General features: G+C 36.5%; 1 pseudogene across 1 annotated transcript; it reads right to left on the bottom strand.

Annotated features, from left to right (window-relative positions):
• Nucleotides 1-16,155: 16,155 nt before the first annotated feature.
• On the bottom strand, nucleotides 16,156-21,445 carry LOC143631049 (disease resistance protein RPV1-like; annotated as a pseudogene). The gene is made up of 6 exons (XR_013153279.1): nucleotides 20,901-21,445; nucleotides 18,419-19,482; nucleotides 18,043-18,059; nucleotides 17,882-17,968; nucleotides 16,812-17,808; nucleotides 16,156-16,716 (listed from the first exon to the last, which is right to left on the bottom strand). The product of XR_013153279.1 is annotated as a disease resistance protein RPV1-like (transcript).
• Between the last annotated feature and the right edge of the window lie 540 nt (nucleotides 21,446-21,985).

Genomic DNA, 21,985 nt, shown 5'->3' with positions numbered 1-21,985 from the left:
AACCTTTTGCCGGAAGTTTTGGCTCCCATTCAGGGGCCAGACCATAGACATTTACAATGTCAACAAAGTCCTTATGTTTAAGGCCTACAATAACTTCACCAATGGTGGGAGTACCTTTCTTTTCTCCGGCCATCTAATATGAAGGAGAAGGAAATACTAGAAAGTTTTATATCTTGGAGGTTCGAAAGAAGAAGAATATGAAAGCAATAAGAGTTGTATGAAATCTCAGGCGGTATATTTATACTTATCGCAATTAATGCGATTGATGGCGTGCCAGAGGAGAGAGAAACCGTGAACCGCCAGATAATTGACACGTCAAGCGGGAGACTCAAGAAACTGTAGACAGATTGTCAAAGATGTCATACACGTCTTGTCAGTTGTCCCCAGAAATTTCTCTCTCCGCCACGTCATACAAGTTATCCGACTTTCAAAATTCAAAAATATCTTCTTAAGGTATTTTCTTTAAAAAGCAGTTGGATATTCGCAAAAAGACAAAAAGCTCTTTCTCATTAAATATTCAAAGGAAATATTACAAACGTGAAAAGAAAAACTACAAGTCATGAAACACCTAAACCTATCCTAAGGGTTTGAGGTCGTTTCGCCTTCCGGAGCCTTCGGCGATATATCTTCCGAAGAATCATCTTCAGAGTCATCGCCTAAGTAACTCCTCAGTTGCTGCACACCATCTTTGGCGGACACAAACTCCGGAAGCATATTTTGCAAAGGGAAGACCAAGGCATCGTGCTCTTTCACCCGTATAGCACGTTCTTGCTTGACGTCAAGGCCGTGAAGCGGATGATCTTTAAATGTGCGGCTACTTTGAGCATAGCTCATCCTCTCATGAAACCCCATTACGCGCCCAAGTGAAGAAGAGGCAGCCATCAGATTGGCAAAGCTATCAGTAAGCTCCTTACTTCCCTTGATATGGCGGACGACCTGTCAGGATAAAAATACAAAGTTTTCAGTATCAAAAATAAGAAGTAAGCAATGAACACTCAAAGAGGAAAAGGCTTACAGCATCAACCCCTCGGGTGAGGAACCACTGGCGGTCCTGTTCCGGGCGTTCGGTTCGCACTTGAAGTGCCCGAGATCCCGCGGCCATTTTTCTCATAAGCTTGCAGGAGGGAGTCATAAGCAGCTTGAACCTCAAGGGCACTTTTGTCTTTAAGCTCATTTTGCTCCCTCTGCAACTTCAACTCTGCTTCAAGCTCCTGGATTCGAGTGCTTTGAAGAGACACTTGATTTTCCAAGGCCGAGTTTACTCCTTGCGCCTGGACCAAATCATCTCTTTCCTGTTGAGCCTTTGCCCGAGCAGCCTCAGGAAGGGAATTTTGCTTTTCACAAGCTTCCTTCCATCGACAAGCAGCGGCAGCATTGCGATCCTGCTCACTCTTGAGGGCGTTCTCCGCGTCGGCCTGCTTCTATTTAGCAGTGTGGGCCGCAACGCGGTGCTCCTCAGCCTCTTTCCTTGTAGCCTCAGCGGCTCGACGAGCTTCTCCCACTTTCCCGCCTAGAGTACGCCACTCACATAAGACTTCCTGGCTACCAGCTAAGGCATTAGCCAGATGATAAGCAACATTCGTATGAAGATCGTGGCGGGAGAGGTCACGTTGATATGCCATCTCAGCAGGTGGCGCACAGTGCTTCATAAAACTCATACAAACCCCAGGGTCGGTGAACCGGGACCCATTAGTAATGTCCCATGGAGGGACAAACAAATCGTGCTTATCATCCAAGTTCGCGTCCCCATAATAACGAGAACATGAAGGTTCTAGGTGAACTGGGAAAGATGATGATTGTTGAGGAGGAGGTCGAAGAGGAGACTCATCGGTCCTGAAACCCTCCTCATTAACAGCAGGATCAGTCTGCTGGTCACCAGTAATACTCCCAGTCTGGAAAAGATAGTCGAAACGATTATCAGACCCAAACTGGTTGTCGGGTCCCTCCGCCGAAGTTTCAACCAAAGGAGTCGGCACCCTCTCTTCTATAATAGTTTCAGTCGGAAGAGACATTGGTCGATCCTCCGCGACAAACTCGGTAGGAGGAGTAGGAGGCTTGTTTCCCGCTTCCATTTCTAAAGAAGGAGACGGCTGCCTTTCTGTTTGAGGAGTTGGAGTAGGAAACCTATCAGACACATCTTCTGGAAAGATCAGCGGATCTACACAAAAAAACTGCACTTAGCTAACAGCCCAAAATAGTAAAAAACCCCAAGGGTAATACATACCTTCTACCGTGTCAATGCGATCAGCAAGACTGTACTGTGGCTTCTTGGGACGATGGGTTTTTCGTTTCTTCTTTGAAGGTCCTGCCTCAGCATCCGCAGTCTTGGTGTCCGCTTGACTTGCTTGAAAAGCCAAAAAAGCTCTCTTCTTCTCTAATTCTGCCAATAAATGGGAGACAGAAGAAGATTCAGGTGCATCGTCATCAGACCTCCTCTCCTCTTGAGAGGTGGAAAAATCAGAGGCATCGCCATCATCATCACTCGATAATAAAGTGGCGATCGTCCCATCAGAAGTAATAGCATTAAGCGGATGAGGATTTAGAACATACGCACATGTCTCAAAGGTGGCGTCCGAGACAATAGGCTCAGCTCGCACCTTCTTTGGAAAAAGGAAACGAGACTTGGTTTTCTCAAGAATAGGTTGGTCCCCGGCATCCCGAATGCTATGTCGGACACAACCTCTATCCTCAAAAAGGGAATTAAGCATAGAACCTTGACCTGAAAAGATAAGAATTTAATCATAAAAAACTTCAAAGAAGAAGAAAGAACAGTAGGGGTAACTTACGTTCATATAAGTCAACAAAGATGGGCTCCATAAACTCCGAGGCCCATAAACGGCTCATGCCTGCCCACACCAGGGCTTCCTCAGGTAGTGCCCACACCGAAAAGCATAACGGGATTGCTGAACTGTTGGTTCCGCCATTAGAGTGCGGAACCAATCGCGTCCTTCATGGGCAGCCGTAACAACGTCCGAAAGACGAGAATTAACCGGACGACGGATCATGGTAACAGGCACCACATCCTCAGAAATCCAAAAAAATTTACTGCGCCAATCGGCGGACACCTTCTCAACCTCGTATCCAATATTTCGGTCGGAAAATCCTTAACATGTGTACCAACCATCACGGATGGCAAGACGGTAGAAAACCGGAAAACGATTAACATGCGGCACCAGGTCACGTGCTATACATACAAATTCGTAATGGCGAATTCGCATTACAGTTCGTGGGTGTAACTGGGATAAATGAATCCCGTAGGCAGTTAATAGCTTCACAAAGAATTTCGTCAAGGGAAGACGAAAATTTCCACAAGTGAAATAATCAGCATAAATAGCCATTTTACCAGGGGGAGATAAACTGGCTATAGAGCCCGGAGAAGGAAACTCCGGCTCCCACTCCGCTGGAATGCCGTACATCTCTAACAGTCTCTCGTATTCTGAGTAGTCCCATGAAATTTCTACCTCGTCAACTTCGGTTTGAACGTTAGACATTGCAGAAGAATTTGGTAAAAGGGTATGTGAGAAAGTTCAATGCTTTATCAGAAAGAAAGCAAAGAAGGAAATTAGAAAATAAAGGCGATAAAACTTCGATTAGAAGATTTCTCTTCCTTTTATACCCATCGCAATTAATGCGATGAGATATGAACAGTGGAGAGAGAAACTCGTCGCCTAATCACCAATCGCCACGTCACGCGGGAAATTCGAAAAAGAGAAAAGCAGCGCAGTCAGGTACAGCGACAGCCGACATGAACGTCCCATCATCTGTTCACGCGCCTGCGAGTGGTCAACTTGTTCTTTTTCATGATTATCTATACCAACAGAAGATATTTTCTACCTAACCTCAAAATCCAAAAACCCCCGAAATACATTAAGTCCAGAATTTCACCCGCATAGACCCTAAACCCTAATCAATTAATCATTAATTAACAAAAAGATTTAGGCCAAATACATTATTTTGGGCCAATTTTCTTTTTGCCTCAGAACTTTAAACCCAAATGGTAAAATCAAAAAGACCGAAACCGGACTGAACGCAAATCAAAAACAAGACCGAAAGAAAAAAATAAAACAAAACCGAACAGTTTTCAAAAACTCAAAAATCGACCCGCACACACCTTTAGTCTCTTATTCTGGCTGCACTGAAATCAGTTTAAGTTACCAATGTTGCAGAGATACGAGGATGGAGAAAAACCGGTAGACCACAACAGGTGTGCCAATCTTATACAGAATTAAAGACCGTTAAATGCATTGTCTACGGTCCTCAATTGGTAAGGTCTGCTTTTAGTATTTGTTTTTGTTCATTAACTAGTAGTTCTACCCGCCGCGATGCGACGGTGTTGCCCAGTTATTACATTTTCCGGTCCTTAACTATTGTCTCACGACCTTTTCTATTGCGTTGTTTTCTTGCTGTCGTTTCGGCTTGGCCAATTAGTTTATCAAATTAATCTATATGCTGTAATTTGAAAATGAGTTTCATACAGTTTAGCTGATCTAAACCTGAAATACCCAACATTCTTTTTCATTTTTTTAGTTTTAACCCAAAAACTATTGGCCCAACATATATCGGGTCAGTATTCGGATAAACCCGAACATTGTGGCCTGAGAACAAAACCCATTTAAACTCACCAAATTAGCACATCAGATGCACAAATAACCAATAGCTTCTTCAACCGTCACTTGACCCGCACACGGCAGTGTATTAGGAGTAAAAAGCAAAAACGTTAATATCAACAAAACTGTATATCACATTAAATAAATAAATAGGAGCTATAAATTATATCATCAATAAATATGAAACTAATGTTATCACCTGCTGCAGGCTGAATTAATAAGATTCAACTTAGAAAATTGATATTGATTAAGAACAAATTCATTCACTGATTTTTGCATATTACTTTCATCCTTTTTTTTTTTTTTTTTTTTTTTCTTGCAGATCTGTCTCACATCAAGTTCACTCCCTCAATCACACTCTTCCCCTCTCCACCTCCTGATTCAGACTCTCACCAAACCTAGATTTGAACCAAATCTGAATAAAAGAAGGAAAATAAATATAAGCAACAAACAATTGAACAAACCAAGTTGTAGCCGGCAATTCAAAATCAAAGGAACAGCTTAGATCCAAAAAATTAGATTAACATGCAATGGAACAGCTTAGACCCAAAAAAAACACAACCTAATCACATAATTAAGCAATGCATAGACCAAAAACTAAGCGAGTAAACATGCAATTGAAAATATAACCTGTAACCTAATTACCTAATGCATACCTGGCACCACCACCAAAGGTTTCTAATTGAAACCGGCCAACGGCTGACCAACAGTTGGTTCTCCGACCGGCAGTCCGTCACCACCACGCCAGTTCCGCCCACTGGATCATTGAGCTACCGCCACCTACCAACAACGGTAGATGAATCCGTAATTAGAGCATAACAAAAGAGAAACAAAAGGCAAGTAGAAATTTTGTCATGTATAAGAAACTTATCAAATTTTGCTCGGATGATGGTGGTGTGAAATATGGTGGGCACCAAATGTTACACACAATAACAGAAAAAACCCATTATATTAAACACTTAAAACTATTAGGAACCAAAAACTCAAGAAATGCAAAACACACAAAGTCAAAAAAAAAAAAAAGGTCAATTAATTACACAAAAAGATGATGTGCGTATTGTAGGAAATATATAGTCCAGTGTAACTAATCACTTGAAGCATCAATTAGAGAATTTACAAACTTATAATAAGTGTAAACTTCAATATTTATTTAAATCCACAACTCAAAGGGAACGAACAATGCAGTCCTTATAGGCATAAACAAAAGGGACAATACCTTGAAAACGAAAATACGACTCCGCAATCGACAGCTGCAGAATAAAATTTCAAAGAACAAATTAATCATCCACAACCAAAAAATGAAACACAACAAACTTACCGACGGCAGAGAAGTATCAAACAGAGAGAGACGTAGAATTTATTTTATCTCTTCTTATGTTAGTGGACATTGTGGTCTATGAATACACTGTACAACTTTCAATGCGTGATGTACTACCTTAATGCATCACCGACCCCTGAAATTGTAGATATATAAATAAATTAACTAGTTGGTTAGTCTGTTAAGGCACAAGCAAGCTATACAGTTTTGAGGGTATTTGCAACTACTTATTACATTATTTATGATTCTCAAGAACCATTATAATCTAGTTTAGTTAATGTGATAACTGATAACTGACTTTTGTTAACCTTGCTATGGTGTCTTCAAACAAGCAGGACGACATGTACAGGATCGCGGAGATGTCTGCATCAATTTTTGTCTACAAGTCTATGATATGTGTTGAACTGATTACAAAAGAAAAGGATCTAAAACAATCGGCCCATGCTAGATTAAAATAGAGTTAATTACGCAAATGATCCATCTGGTGTGACACTAGTTTTGAAGTCTTTAAAAGGTTGTAGTCTTGTAGATTTGAGTTATATGTTTTCATTTTGTAACAAATTTACAAGAGACGAAGAAGGGGAGGAGGTTGGAGCTAGATATCGAAGGCGCTAGGAGCACTCAAGGCTTAAAGGGTGAGCTTGTCAATTAGGCTTAAGAAGTGAGGCCCAAGATAACAAAGGCAATAGTATAGGCATGCCATTTTTAGCTGTTTTAGTCTATTTTTTGATGTTTCAGACTTGTTAATAACAACCAGAGTTATCGAATGCGATAGGCGCATAGGCCTCGCCAAGGCCTTAGGCGCAAGGCACAAAAAGAACGAGGGTCTGAGGAAAAAAACGCGCACTTAAATAAAAAATATATTATCTGTATGAAAAATAATACTATTCTTCAAATAAAATAAACAAAGTTATTATATAACATTTAATATCATCTAATTAGGGGGTATTTGAGTGAGCTTTTAAAACTTGCTTATTTACTTGTTGAAAGACAAAACGTGTTTGACAAAGCTCCTCAAGAAGCTTCAAATTGGAGTTTTAATTTGCTTTTCAAAAAGCAAATATGTAAAAAAGAAAATTTAAAAGTTCACCCAAACACAGTACCAAAAGTTATAAAATAGTCAAGATTTAAATGTAATTTCAAAACTTGAACAATAAAATGTATCAATACAATGCATTTGGCGTCTCCTAGATCTATGCTTCAATAGCACTCCTTTTGTTTCTTTTGCTCGGCTTTTAGTGTCTCATGTTCTTGACATAAACAATGCCGAAGCGCTCGCCTAGGAAATAGAAGCGCATTTATTGAGCCTCGCCTGAAAAATGGGTCTAGGTGCAAGAAGCGGGGGCTTTTAATAACTTTGATAACAAATAGTTCCAAAAGAAATCAGTACTTCAATTTCTTAAATAAACAAGACTTTATTTAATCACGCAAGTATCAAACAACTTCTTATCCTGTTATTCAATTACAGGGTCAAGTTGGATTTGGTTCCTTGAGAATAGTCAGCTCTTCTTGGAGAAAAGAAACACGGCCTGATGTTTATGTAAGTATAAAAGATCTTGATAATGACTATTTTGGAGATTATTTAAAGGAGGCATTTATAAGAGAACGACTCACGATTCAAAACAAAGAAAAAGATAGACTTCGGGTTCCTCCAAATACACATTCTTGGCCGAAAGATGATGATGATGGTTCAAAAGAGCTAGTTGTTCAAGCAAGGGCTTCGGTTATTGTTTTATCAGAGAGTTACGCAAGTTCTGATGAACACCTTGATGAGCTACTCATCATCCTTGATGAAATGTGGAACTCTACTCATTTTGTTTTGCCAATATTTTATCGTGTTGATTCCTCGTATATTAGAGAAAACGGTAAAGATTTGTTGTTGCATAGCTTCCAAGGATCCGAGGAATCATTGAGAAAGGTGGATAAGTGGCACAAAGCCCTCATCCAGCTTTCGGATCTTCCTAACATCTATTTTCCTAGGTATGCTTTACCTGTCCTTTTTTTGTTCAGCCTCTTCCACCCATCTAGGGGGTAAACAAGCCGGGCTGATTCCGAGCTCAAGCCGGTTTAACTTACGAGAGCTCGAGCTCAGGCTCGGCATGATCCGAGCTCTATTTTTAAAGCTTGAGCTCGGTTCGTGAGTAAATTTTCAACCTCGAGCTTGACTCAGGCTTAGCTTGTTTATTATTTATTAACTTTCATATAATTATAATTATTTTTTAATTATAGTTTTTTGTATAAGAACATATTTTTTAGTAAATTGTCAACTTTGTTACATGTTAAGAAAGTACATTATCCACAAAACACTTGTTTAAAATCTTGCACATTTTATTTTATATTAGGTGGTCCAGGAACGATGATGACACGGCTAGCATTAAAGAGGTTGTTAGTATCGTGAAGTACGTAAGTACCAGGTATGGTATTCGAGATGTTTGCTTCGAACCAGAGGGATTGTATTAAAATGCTACACCACGACTGAAAACATTAATGTTTACAAGCCATGTTTCGATCATCAATCGACCTGAACAAGCGAAGAAGAGGGCTTCCGCTTATAATGAGAATAAAGTTTTGGTCAGGGATATGGAGCTCGGCAGACTCACGTGTAAATGAGACAGACAACGGTCCAAATTTTAAAAAGTAAAATAAAAATAGTATAACTTGGGCTGCGTCGAGAATTACATGGCCATAAGTAATACGTGTAAAGGTCTCAACAAACCGTATTATCTTTGTCGCCGTGATTATTTTGAGTTAATGGAGATCGGCAGACTGACTCCTGGTTGGTTTAGTATTTTAGTTGGTGACACCATTGATGATACAGGTACGTTCCTCTAGTCTACTTGTGTATGAAGCTGAAAAAGCCGATCCATAACCAAAATCAAACAAAAACAGACAGTTTAGCTTTGTGTTTTCATAAAAAACGAATTTTTGATACGATATTAGTTTTGCATGTAATTCAAAACAGGAAAAACAAAACATAACCAAATTTATGGATTTTCATATTTTATTTTTGGATGTTAAGTAATTTATAAGAGTACATAGTGTAACCCAAACATTTTAGCCTAAATGTATAATAATCAATTAATCATTAATTAACAAAAGGATTTAGTCCAAATTCATTATTTTGGGCCAATTTTCTTTTTGCCCAGAACTTTAAACTCAAATGGTAAAATAAAAAAGACTGAAGCCGGACTGAACGCAAATAAAAAACCGAAAGACCGAAAGAAAAAAATAAAACAAAACCGAACAGTTTTCAAAGACTCAAAAATCGACCCGCACACACCTTTTTAGGGCTGTTTACGAGCTGAGCCGAACCAAGGGAAGGGTTGCTCGTTGCTTGGCTCGTTTACGACCGAACTGAACCGAACGGCTGAAATTCGAACCGAGCGAAAACCGAAACGAGTCAAAATTGAATCGAGCATTTTTCGATCGAACATCGAGCGATTTCGAGCATTATTTATTTATTTTTCAATTTAAAATTTTCAATAAGAAACAAATTTGAAAAATTTGAAGGTTGTAAATAATATATTTTATAAATAAATTAGTAGCTTTTAGACAAACAAGTAATATATTGTAAATTTCTATTAAAAATAAGTTTATAGTGAGATATAATGATCATGTTAACAAACTTTTAGTATTCTAAAAACTTGAATCGAACAAATAAAACTATAAAATTGACGGAATATGAAAAATTTAAAGGGGTAAAAATAATTGTAAGCTTATATTTATGTGTTTTGTCTATATATTTTATATTTGTTCATATATAACTATATATATAAAATAAATTAAAAATATTCGAGCCGAACCGAACCGAACCGAGCAGACCCTTGCTCGTTACTTGGCTCGTTTTCAAACCGAACCGAGCAGAGCGGCTCATTTTCAATCGAGCGAAAAAACGAGCGAGCATTTTTCGAGCAATTTTCGAGCGAGCGGCGAGCGAGTTCGAGCGCCGAGCGGTTTGGACGGCCCTACCTTTAGTCTCTTATTCTAGCTGCACTGAAATTAATCTAAGTTACCAAAATTGCAGAGATAAGAGGATGGAGAAAAACCGGTAGACCACAACAGGTGTGCCAATCTTAGATTAAGTGGCGTTTCCTCAAAAGTCGTTTTTTTCCTCTCTTTTTTTGTCTTTTTGTTGTCATTTTTTTTGTTTTTATTTTCTTTGTTTTTTTATTAGTAATTAGTTTAAAAAAAATAATTTTGTTAATGATTTTTTGTTTTCAACAACTGGGTATACTTTTTTTATCAACAATTGTTTTGATTTCAAAATTCCAACAAAACAATATAAATAACATGATATATATACACACACAAAACCATTACAACGAATTCGTACAAATAATAACAAAATTTAGATATCTACCTAAAGAGCAGCGTCTTCGTCGACGTCGTCAAGTCTGCGTTTGACTGTCGATCTATCACCACCTTCGCCGTCTTCATGTGGGCGTCTGAAGCCTAACGTGCTTGTCTTTTGGTCGAAACGTGGCGATGATAGTGTGTACTCCTAACAACGGAACTTACCAGAACCATACCTAAATCAGACGAATTACTTTCAGCATACTCATCAACCCAATGCGGTGCTTCTTATGATATTGTAATATACTATAATAATATAAATAAAAACCTTTGAAACTTCATTAAGGAAAATTGTGATTTGTATGAAGGTGTTATCTGCTTGACTTATAGCACCACTCCCGAAACCCTACTACCAAAGTTACTAGAATCATACCGATAACCAGACGAATTACTTTTAGCATACTCATCAAGCGAATTCGGTGCTTCTTTTTATAATATAATTATAAATTGAGGGTGTTATCTTGCTGACTTATAACAGTCTAATAGCTTCTTCTAAGACTGTTGGCGTTTATGAGTGTGTTATCTTCTTAACTTATAGTAGTCTTATAGTAGCTTGTGCGGGTGCAGTGCGGTGGTGTGAATTAAAATTTGATGGGCTAATTGTATATGATGAGGTACCAATTTGTAAAACTTTAATAATATAATATAATATAATATCTACATATTCTAATAAAATAAATAATTGTAGATATGTGTCGTCTTGTGATTAATGCTCACAATTTTTTACTCTCCAAACTAATATATGCTATAAATCAATAATTATTCACTTTCCTTTTAAACTCCATTTATATTATATCAATATAACAATATCTATAACATGACAATTATTCATTTTTCTTTATACTTTATTTCTATTATATCTATACATTTTTATAAAAATAAATATTTACGTATTATACTACTATACAATGTTAGAATATATTTCATAACATACTTAGTGAAATCCAAAAATCAACAACAAACTGTGCTTGTTAAAAATTGAAAAGAATGTAATTTTAAATGTTATCATTAACATATTATATATACTATGTATATTGTTGAAAGTTGTAAATAAATAAATAAGTCTAATATGCTTTAATTTAACGAAGTAATTTTTTTAATTGTTAAATTATAAATATATTCTTAAAAGTTGATCAATGTTTTAGATATCAAATCCATTTATCTATTTGTTTTTTTGTGCATTGTCATATAAATTTATAAATTATAAATATATGTTTTAAATATATTCATTTATTTTTTGGTTAAGTTAGTAAACTATATATATATATATATATATATATATATATATATATGTTAAATTGAAGGATAATATATACCAATAACTTCAAATATAATAAAGTTTATCACATTTAGTTTCTTAGTTTTTTTATATCAAGGATTGTTTCGGTTTTTGTGGAAAAAAAATTGATTGTTACAGGTTAACATTTGGTAAATATATCGTTTGGTACAAATTAACTACGCTTAAATTGTTACATGTAAAAAATGGATAATCTGAATAATTTTAAAATTTTAAGAGTGCAAATAGATTTATCGTCAAACTTGTTACGGGATCTAAGTTTTGACTTGAAAATGTAAAACGAATGAAAGTTTGAATTTTAAATGTCATTGGGTTTCTAATTTACTTTTAAGGACATTTTTGTAAATAGTCAAAAGATTCGGGATTTTGCACATTAACTATTTATCCCATGACTATTAAAAATTAAGAAAAAAATGACAAACACTTCCCACATGCTATCTACATGCCTATTAATACTTTTAACTTTTATCAAATTTGAAAACTTGTGTCATCATTGACTTTTTCTTAAATAGTAATCAAAATGTTGTATGTGAAACATGTCTTACAAATTATGCTCAAATGAAACAAAACATTCACAAAATTGAACGAGTTAACATGTTCTTTTTTTGTTGTTGTCAATATGGCAAGACCGAGAAGCCCCTCAAACTTATCAAAATATTTTTCATGGTGTAGTTCAAAACAGTTATTATATAAAAAGTATTCTCCAAAATTGTTTCATAACTAAAATTCTTCCAATTATACATTTATGATACTGAGAATAAAATTTACAATCGTTTGCACATGCATTATTTTTTTATTAAGTTCATTTTTTTATTGGAAAGAATCATTTTGTGATATAAATAAAATCAATTTATGTATAATGATACAAACATAAATATAATACATCTTTCCGTATACATTATGTATTGCTTTATTTGTAACTTTATTATCTAGATATTCCCGTGTGTTACACATGCTCTAAAGCTAATAATATAATATAATATATTTAATTATAATAATATTATATTATATACTCCCTCCGTCCCATTATAAGTGTCATAGTTTGATTTTTCAAATCTTTATTGTTTAACTTTGATCGACAATATTTTTGCTTGTGTTATATAATGCTTGATGAAAAATATATGAATGGATTGGGTTTTAAGTGTATTTTACATTGATATATATATTTCATCAAGTATTATATGACACGAACAAAAATATTTACGGTCAAAGTTGCAAAAGAAAGACTTGAAAAATCAAACTATGACATTTATAATGGGACAGAGGGAGTATTATATATTAATACATTAAAAAAATATGTTAAATTTTATGTATCAGTTGCTAAATAATGCATTTGTTGTAATTTAACATCACTAATATTATGTATTATTATTTAATATCTTTAATACAATGTAGTTAATTTTATTTATAATATCATTAGTATAGTGTATTAATTGTTATTTAAAATTACACTATATTTTTATAATGTGATCAATTAACTTATTTGAGTATAAAAGTAACATTTATATGCATAATCCCGTTGTTTCAATACACCAAAATATCATAAGCATGTCTTCCGTAAAGCTTTGTTTTGTGGTCTTACTCATACTTGTAACTTTCGTTAAGCTACAAATTACTTATTGCTTATGGGTCGTTCATGTTTTTACCTTTAACCTTCTTATATATTAGTAACACTTTTATACTCACATGCTACCTTTTTTATTGCTTTATATGTATAACTAATTTAGAGAGCTCGATAGTGACAAGTAAAGTGCGTGAAGAAACTTGGAAGCTTAATCCATGTGATTGGTATACTTGTTTCACGCAATGCAAACATAAAAGACATTTGCGGAACGCAATCTGCATTGGTGGTGATAGTTGTTATTGTGTTTGGCGCTGTTAAGAGCTTTGGATAATAATAATAATAATAATAATAATAATAATAATATAGTTTGGTCTATTGACAAACATGTATGACATTCAATCAAATAATTGTGGGTTTTAATCTCACTTGAGAACTGGTTGTGTCAGACTGGCGAAATCTATCTAAAGTGCAGCGTCGTCGATGTCGTCAAGTGTGCGTCAGACTGTCGATCTATCACCATCGTCTTCGTCGTCGCGTGGTCGAAACGTGGCGGTTATAGTTTGTACTCCTGACCACCAAACTTACTAGAACCATACTGATAATCATACAGATTACTTTCAGCGTACTCTTCAAACCAATTCAGTGCTTTTTATGATAATGTAATAGAGCAAGGTTATAATAAGAAGTAGATATTTCCTAAGAAGTGTAGGAAGTGTTGATGACCGTCGTTTTAGTCATTCAAAAAACCAATTAAACTAGATAGCTAGAGTAAGTAGGGTATTGTATCCACGAGGAGCATATGGTTAGTGTTACACTTTTTCGTTTGATTTTTAATATAAATTTAACTAAGATGAACAAACGATGTCAAGCGAAAATTAGAAGATGATTTTAAAAACAATTTAAATAAAATGCAACCTCCTCCAGGTTTCAGGTTCTAATTTAACACAAAACTCGTTTCATTAATTGGACACCACATAGACATGGTGTTGGAAAGTCAGTTAATTTAGGTGGCAATCAAAAATATATATTTGTAATCGGATCTTTTATAATTCAATTACCCTGTTTAATAGTGTGAATCAACCCGCCCTATGTCACCCAACAAGATACTAGGTTTTGTCATCAACCGAACAAGTTGTTAAAGCAGGGACTAATAACACATACAAATAGTTAAACCGACACACCAATGTGTTCATACAATGTTGTCAATGTCAAAAACAAATCCAAACGTGAATAAAATTGAGAAAAGTGTAAAACCCTACGAACCGTAGACCCGGAGAAAGTTACAACAAAATTAGCCGCTCATCGAAGAACACGTTCTTGCCTATTTGAATTGTGTCCACAGTAGGGATGGGATCGGGATCGTACCCATACATATACCCGAAAGTACCCGTACCTAAAATCAGTAAATCTTGGTACCCATACCCGTACCCGAATTATATGGTACCGGTACGAGTATAGGTACGGGTACAAGTACTTTGGGTACGGTACTCGCTTTAGTACCTCTTTGTTCTTTTTTTCTAAAAAAAAAAATCTCCACTAAACTAGGTATCGGTAACAGTACTTACCGACACTCAATTATCTATAATACCAAAACCGTAATACCGCAACGAAAACATAATACCAAAACTAAAAATGAAACAAATCAACCATTTTATAAAATTCATTTCCTTTTCCTTTTTTTAGTTTATTGTTTCCTCCATTTCTATATAAAAATAAGAGAGAAAATTAATACATGATTTAATTATATACACGATTACACATACATGAAATAAAAATATACGAATACACAATATATAAATTGAGAATGAACTTAGTCAACGAATATACACATATAAATTGAGAATGAACTTAGTCAACTAATATATATTATGTTTTGAAAATCTTGCTTGAAAGTTAAGTCATAAGTGTTGAAAACATAATAAAAGCCTCTACATATTCTAAACGGGTACCAGTACCCATAATACCCGTACATGTACCCAAAAGTACCCGTAGCTATAATCAGTAAATTTGCGTACTCATACCCGTACCCAATAGACATGTAAAGGCACATGTACGGGTATAAGTACGGGTAATGAACAGGTACGGATACAAGTATTTAGAAGAAAAAAAACTCATCCCTAGTCCACAGCATCCAAAGCTGCTCCCTTTTTCGTCTCAACCCCATGTCGTTCTCCGTGCGGCTCCTTTGTTATATGTTCTGCCCTTCTTCTTTTTTCTCACGTGGGCTTTTCCCCTATTATAATATGAAGAAACACGGATCCGATCCCCTGTTATGGGTCCTGGATCCAATGAGTCCACAGGGTAAAATACGACAACTACTAACACAGTATGATTACAACTTCCCAAAGTCCAATGACTGGAACCTGCAAAACAGATACCGTGAGTCTCGTTACAGGAAGGACAAGAGGGGGGTCTTCCTGTAACCACCCTCCGGCGTGAGAATCAGTAACGTTCGTAAAGAGGAAGTATTGAAGTAAACAGACTAAGGTTAGTCAGAATATATGTGAGTTAGAATACTGGTGAGTGAATGTGAATGAATCCCTCATGTAGGTTGACAAGATATTTATAGCCGAAGGAGGTAGAAAGGTGATTGGGCCAGCTGTCCTCTTCCAGAAGATCTTAATAACTGCCTGGACGTGTGTCCTCTTATGATAGGTTGTGCTATACGTCCCATGTGCATGGGTATAACAACCTGGACACGCGTCACCGAATGATAGGACGAATTGCACCCTGGCCATGTGCACGGTTATAACAAACTGGCCAGGTGTCCTTTCATTGGTGGGCAAGTCACGTACTCCTCAAGTAACAATCGTGGACGTTCTTCTAGAGTGTAGTTACTTATTGACAGCTGTCTAATTGGCATTGCCCTCCGGTCATATTGGCGGACCAATGTCTTGTCCTGCGGACGACTTCTGAGGTTGCCAGGATGCTTCCGCGCGTGGTATGAGGACGTTCTTCCTCTTCCGTGGTATGCGGGTGATCCATATGTCCCGCGGGTGATATGTGAGAGGCTCCTTTATGACCCGCGGGTGGCAGGAGTCAGTCTGCCGATCTCCATTAACTCAAAATAATCACGGCGACAAAGATAATACGCTCCTGTGCTTAGCAAAAACCGAGAAAAATCTCCTCCAAGTATTTCTATCCATTCCTTATCCTTTTGCAAGCTATCATTCGAGGAGTCACAGTAACTATACATAAGGCTTGCACCACACTGGTGTATATCCAGTCCACTTAACACAACAATAGACATATTGACTTGATCTCCATGAGTTAATTTGCTTCCAATTGGAAAATAGCTTAACCAAACAGCAACTTCACTAGGTCTCGGTTTGCCGAAGACTTTGGGACTGTAAATCAAATCTACACTGTTGGTTGTACTTATTTTAACAAACCAGTAGCAGTCGTCACCGGATATAGAATACTTGAAAGTTACATCTAATCCTTTGAGCCTCCGACCCTTGGGACACAACGGCACGTCAAAAGACAAAGCTGTAGATTTTGACAAATACTCGGGCTTCATGTTTAGATTCTTTATGTCAGGCAGAGATGTGCTCATTATATTGAATTCATACAACATCTGAATTCACACAAGAAACAGAAATTAGTCATTTGTATGATAAAAAAAATTTCGGGTAGCATCTTTGTGTGCTTCTGTTGCACGGAACGGAGAACCTGTAGCTGACGACATCTGCCTGTTAGGAGCTCGTCATCGCCAGCTAGGCATAACTCATGATCTTGATACTCCTTTAGCCACTTCATATGTCCCAAATCAAGTTCATCAAGTTTGGCTAATGGCACCAGCTTTATAAAGCCTTCAATTTCCGATAACTTACTACAACCTTCATAGCCAAACTCTTGCAGTGTGAATTGATGTGATTCAAAAGCCACCTTCTCCAATTACTCACAATAATATATATACAATTCAGCTAGTGTATTTGGGAGGCCATGAAGCGATTTAAGTTTTGAACACATACTCAAGTCAAGGACTCGAAGATTTTTTAGATGAGTGTAACTAGGTAGGTGCATAAATGGATTGTTTCCTAAATTCAAGTATTACAAAGATGTTTGACTAGCGAAAGTAAGAGGAAAATTATTAGTACCCTCAAGTTTACAATCCTTGAGGAACAATCGTTTTTATCGAATGTGGAAAAGAAAAAGAAAGTTCCATATTTTCACACCCTGTCATGCTCAATTCACCAAGACCGGTAAGGTCTTTAATGGTTTCACAAACATGAGTCAACTCATGACAGTTCCATAGAATAAAAGTGTCAAGATTGGGAAGGTGAGAAATATTGCGAACGTCTGTCAATTTCCAAGAGCTTTTAAGATTTAGAATCTTAAGTGATTGAAGAACCTGTTGCGGAAGTAAAAAAGATTTATCTAGCATTTTACATCTCCATAAACGAAAAGCTATGCCATATAAAGAGGATATCGAATTCCTTACCATGGGCGGTTGAAAGCATTTCAATAAACTGTAACTCATATCTAAGGAAACCAAGTTCCTAAAGGATAAGTGAGGAATTAGAGCGACATGGTTGTATCGATGCCAGCAGAGCCATCTTAAATGTTCGGAGAAGTCCTTGTAAGATGAAGTGTGTTCAACATAATTAAGTTGGAGCAATTTAAGTTGATCCATCTCTTGAACTGAATCTGTCGGAAGGCTCCGAGACTGCAAATTCAGAATGTAAAGTGTCCGTTAGCATATTATAATTGAAAATGAAAAGTACAACGTACCAACGTACCCCTTTTATATCTTCACATTTGGATTTGTCGACCTCTTCCATCAGAACATGCATGTCGAGTGCGAGACCTTCCATGTTTATTGAACTCTAGACACAAAGAGAAAACTACAGACTCTCAGATGGATTTTGAATGTAAGTCTAAACATACACGAAACAAACACCTTACCCTTATGTTTCTCTGAAGTATTAATCACATTAATACTTAGGTTATAAGTTAATAGTTTATTATGTAGTTCTTAGTTAGTAAAAGGGCCAGAACTGTAATTATTGTAACTAGGCCGGTTAAGGCAGTTAGGGCTTATGACGGTTGTTTAAAGACACCGTTTAGAATAGAGTTGATGAAACGTTGTGTCGTTTCATCAAGCGTTGCATCTGGATGTATATATAGGGCATTCTCATGTAAAACAATTCATCAGTTCATAAATACAATTCTATTCCATCTATATCTCTTGTTCATAATACTTGTTTTAATCACCAAATCAGTTGTGGCTTCTTTGATTTCCAACATTCACAACAAATCATAGGACTCTTTGTTACGCCACACTCTACTACGTTGTGCGGGTATGGGTGATTCTTGATCGACTATGCTTCTCCCCATGTCTTGAAGCAATCTATGCATCATTAGTTTGTTGTTTGGTGCAACATAAATAAGGCATCTCTTAATAAGGGTTTTGATCCTACATACTGCCGAGCAATCAGGCTCCAATATCTTTACCACACAATCTATGTCCGTACCAACAAAGAAACAAGCAATGTGCAGAAACAACTCTCTGTCAGAGTCATACGGTAATGAATCGTAACTCTTTTTTAGAACGCTATAGATATCATGATGAATATCTTTTCCCAGTAACTTTAGTGCACTTTCCCAATATGAAATGCTGACATCCTCGGATAAAGAAGAACCCAACACTTCAAGAGCCAGCGGATTCCCTTCACAATACCTTATTACCTCTTTTGAGAGCTTCTCATAACCTTCCATCGGACTCATGGCTCCAAAGGCATGAAGAGACAAAAGCTCTAATGATTCATGATCATCAAGTAATTTCATTCTGTACTCATGGCACCTCCGGGATTTGGACCTAAACCAAATACCTATATCGTTTTCCATGGTTGTAAATATAATCTTACTGTGTTTATTAATATTCCCAGCTCCAAGTAACGCGTCCAACTGGCTTGGTTTAACAATGTCATCAAGAAGAATAAGTGCTTTTTTGGTTTTTAAAACCTCTTCAATCTTAAACGCGCCTTGACAAACACTAGGTATTCTTCTGTTCTTGCCACCTGAAAGATCTTTGAAAAGTTGCTCCTGTAGGTACAGCAAACCATTCGGATCTTTACATCTACTACCAATGCGTTCCACAATACTAATATTCTCGAAATTCTGCCAATTTGAATATACAATGTACTGGGCCAATGTGGACTTGCCACTTCCTCCCATGCCAGAAATCACTAAAAATTCTGCATCAGATTGGTTTAACCAATAATTGATCTCTTCAACTCGAGCATCCATCCCTATTAGATTGGGCGGAAGATAAACTTGTTTGCGATCTAGTCTACCGTAAATGGTATCAACAATTTTCTTCAACAATTGTGTCTCAGACCTATAACATAATAACAACATAGAAATAAAAGACAAATATAATAGTTTAGTATGTAATATATTTTGAAGCATATGGATGTAAACTTCTTTGACAAAATCTTATAACCAAATGTCAATTTGGTTTGGGTCAAAATGGGTTATAACGAAATTTGGTTTGGGTTAGATGAGACGTTTTAGGGGGGGAAAAGCACCACCCGCCATACCTTATAATGGTGCGAGTGGAGGTGGCAGCAGGGGTGGTGTTAAACGACATAAGCTACTATCATTTTGGGATTAGATGCAGTCACAAATCATAATCAGCATTGGGTATATTGTAACCTCTGTTGTTATTGTAAAACTAATGGAACACAGCAAAGTCGATTAGCATATGTTTCTAGGGCTGTAAATGAACCGAACGTTCGTGAACTATGCGGTGCGAAGTTCGTTTATGTTCGTCCATTTAATAAATGAACGAACATGAACAAGAATTTCATTCGGTAAGCTTAACGAACGAGCATGGACAGAGGCCACGTCCGTTGAACTGTGTTGGTGAATGTTTGGTAACTTGTTCGTTTACATTCGTTCATTGATGTACGTTCGTTTACATATACGACTTTGTTTATTAGAATTTTACTATTCCTATTTATTTTATACATTAATTTGTCTTTTACTGTTACCCCTTTGATATAATTATGCTTATGATTTTAAAGTTAAGCCTTTTTGGATATTATGTGGCGTACTTTTGGATTTTAGGGTGATTGTTTGTGTTAAGTTAGTGTGATTACTAGGATATTAGCCTATGTTACACGAGTGGAAAATATTTCAAACATAATATATATGTAAATATCATAAGAATTCTTTACCGTGTTCTCTATAAAACCACAAGATGTAGGAAAAATATGTATAAATGTTACTGGAATGAGAAACTGTATTAATATTCAAATTATTGAATTGCTAAAATAATGGTCATACTAAAAAAGGGAACACGAAAATTAGTTATAAATAATTAATTGTGGTCAAAATCGGGTTTTAAATCATTTGAAAGGAAATATTTGGTTATGATTATAGAAAACATTAAGTAGTGAGGTTATGATTCCAAAAAACATTAATTAGTGAATTATATGACAATTCTATAGATGGAAACCGAATGACTTGTAAGCTTATGTGGACATGCTAGTTGAATGCCATGTGGATATCTTGTATTGCTTCAATAGTATAGTAAGATGATTTTCAAATTAATTAATACATTTTTGTTTATGTTTTGGGTCTGTTAATGTCCGCCGGTTATATTCGGTTGTGTCCGTTTACCAAATTAATGAACGGACATGGAATTTCCTATGGTAAAGTGTCCATGAACCGTCTGTTTGTCCATCGTTTATAGCCTTATATGCTAATAGCTACTAATTAATCGATTAACCAATAATAGGTCGAGAAGCATACCCGGAAACAACCTCTCAGGCCAAACTACCAATCTGTATAAGAGCTTCCTTCCACCTCTTCACTTTATCATCCGTCCACCTTGTAGAGGCTCCCAGTCGTATATCAAAAGTATTATTATGCTTCCGGATATCCGAGGGATCGACTTTATAAAAAACCGGTAGAACAAAGTGATTACACTCTCTCCTTTGCTGGAGGATCAAGCAAAGCTCATCAAGACACCATGCAGACGTTGCATAGTTCTCAGACAATACAACAACTGAAGCCTCGGATGCTTTGATCACGCTAGTGATCTCGAGTTTTAGTTCTTGACCTCTACCAATGTCATCAGTGTCTCTAAATGTGCTAATTCCGGCTCGCACTAACGCGTCATGTAGATGATCGGTAAAAGAATGACGAGTATCTTCGCCTCTAAAGCTCAGAAATACATCGTATCGGGTGTCATGGTTGGTGGTAATGGTAGTGGTAGTAGTCGTAGTAGCACACTTATGATTGGAAGAGGTATCACGAAGACAACAAGTGAGCCGAATTACCGAACTGATGCCCATTGAAATTATATATATCTGTAAGGATGAATTCACAAAAAAATTTTAAAACTAAATAATTAGAACTGGTAATGAATTTATATTTACAATCAGACCGAACCCGGAACCGGTTTTTTTATACACAAGTTTTTAATACTCGAACACGTACCCAACCCGTAGAGTACGGATAGGGTATGCATTTCAGTACCAAACCTCGTATCCGGACCCGATATATACCCGAAAACCGGAACCCCCCGGAAACCGGGTCCTTAAAATAGCCGAACTATGCCCGAAATTACCCTAAAACTACCTGCAAAATACCCCTAAAATGTGCAATCCCTTATAAAGTCCAAGCTATACCCGAAAAATACCCGGGAAAAAGTCCGAAAAAATACACGGTAATAGGGTATTCAAAAACCCGGTTTTAGAATACCCGGTTCTATACCCGACTTGAACATGATGCATAGGATATGGTTTTTAGAGACAATAACTGAACCCAACTCGGGTATTGCTAACACCTGATTTTCCAATACCCGGTTAAACCCGAACTCGATTACATACCCG

The sequence above is a fragment of the Bidens hawaiensis genome, unplaced genomic scaffold, assembly GCF_021521415.1.
Source record: "Bidens hawaiensis isolate Kalapana, Puna unplaced genomic scaffold, B.hawaiensis_p1.1 tig00005935_1, whole genome shotgun sequence".
Classification (NCBI taxonomy): domain Eukaryota; kingdom Viridiplantae; phylum Streptophyta; class Magnoliopsida; order Asterales; family Asteraceae; genus Bidens; species Bidens hawaiensis.
The sequence above is the reverse complement of the archived record's forward strand: the minus strand, read 5'-3'. Positions and strand labels throughout refer to the sequence as shown.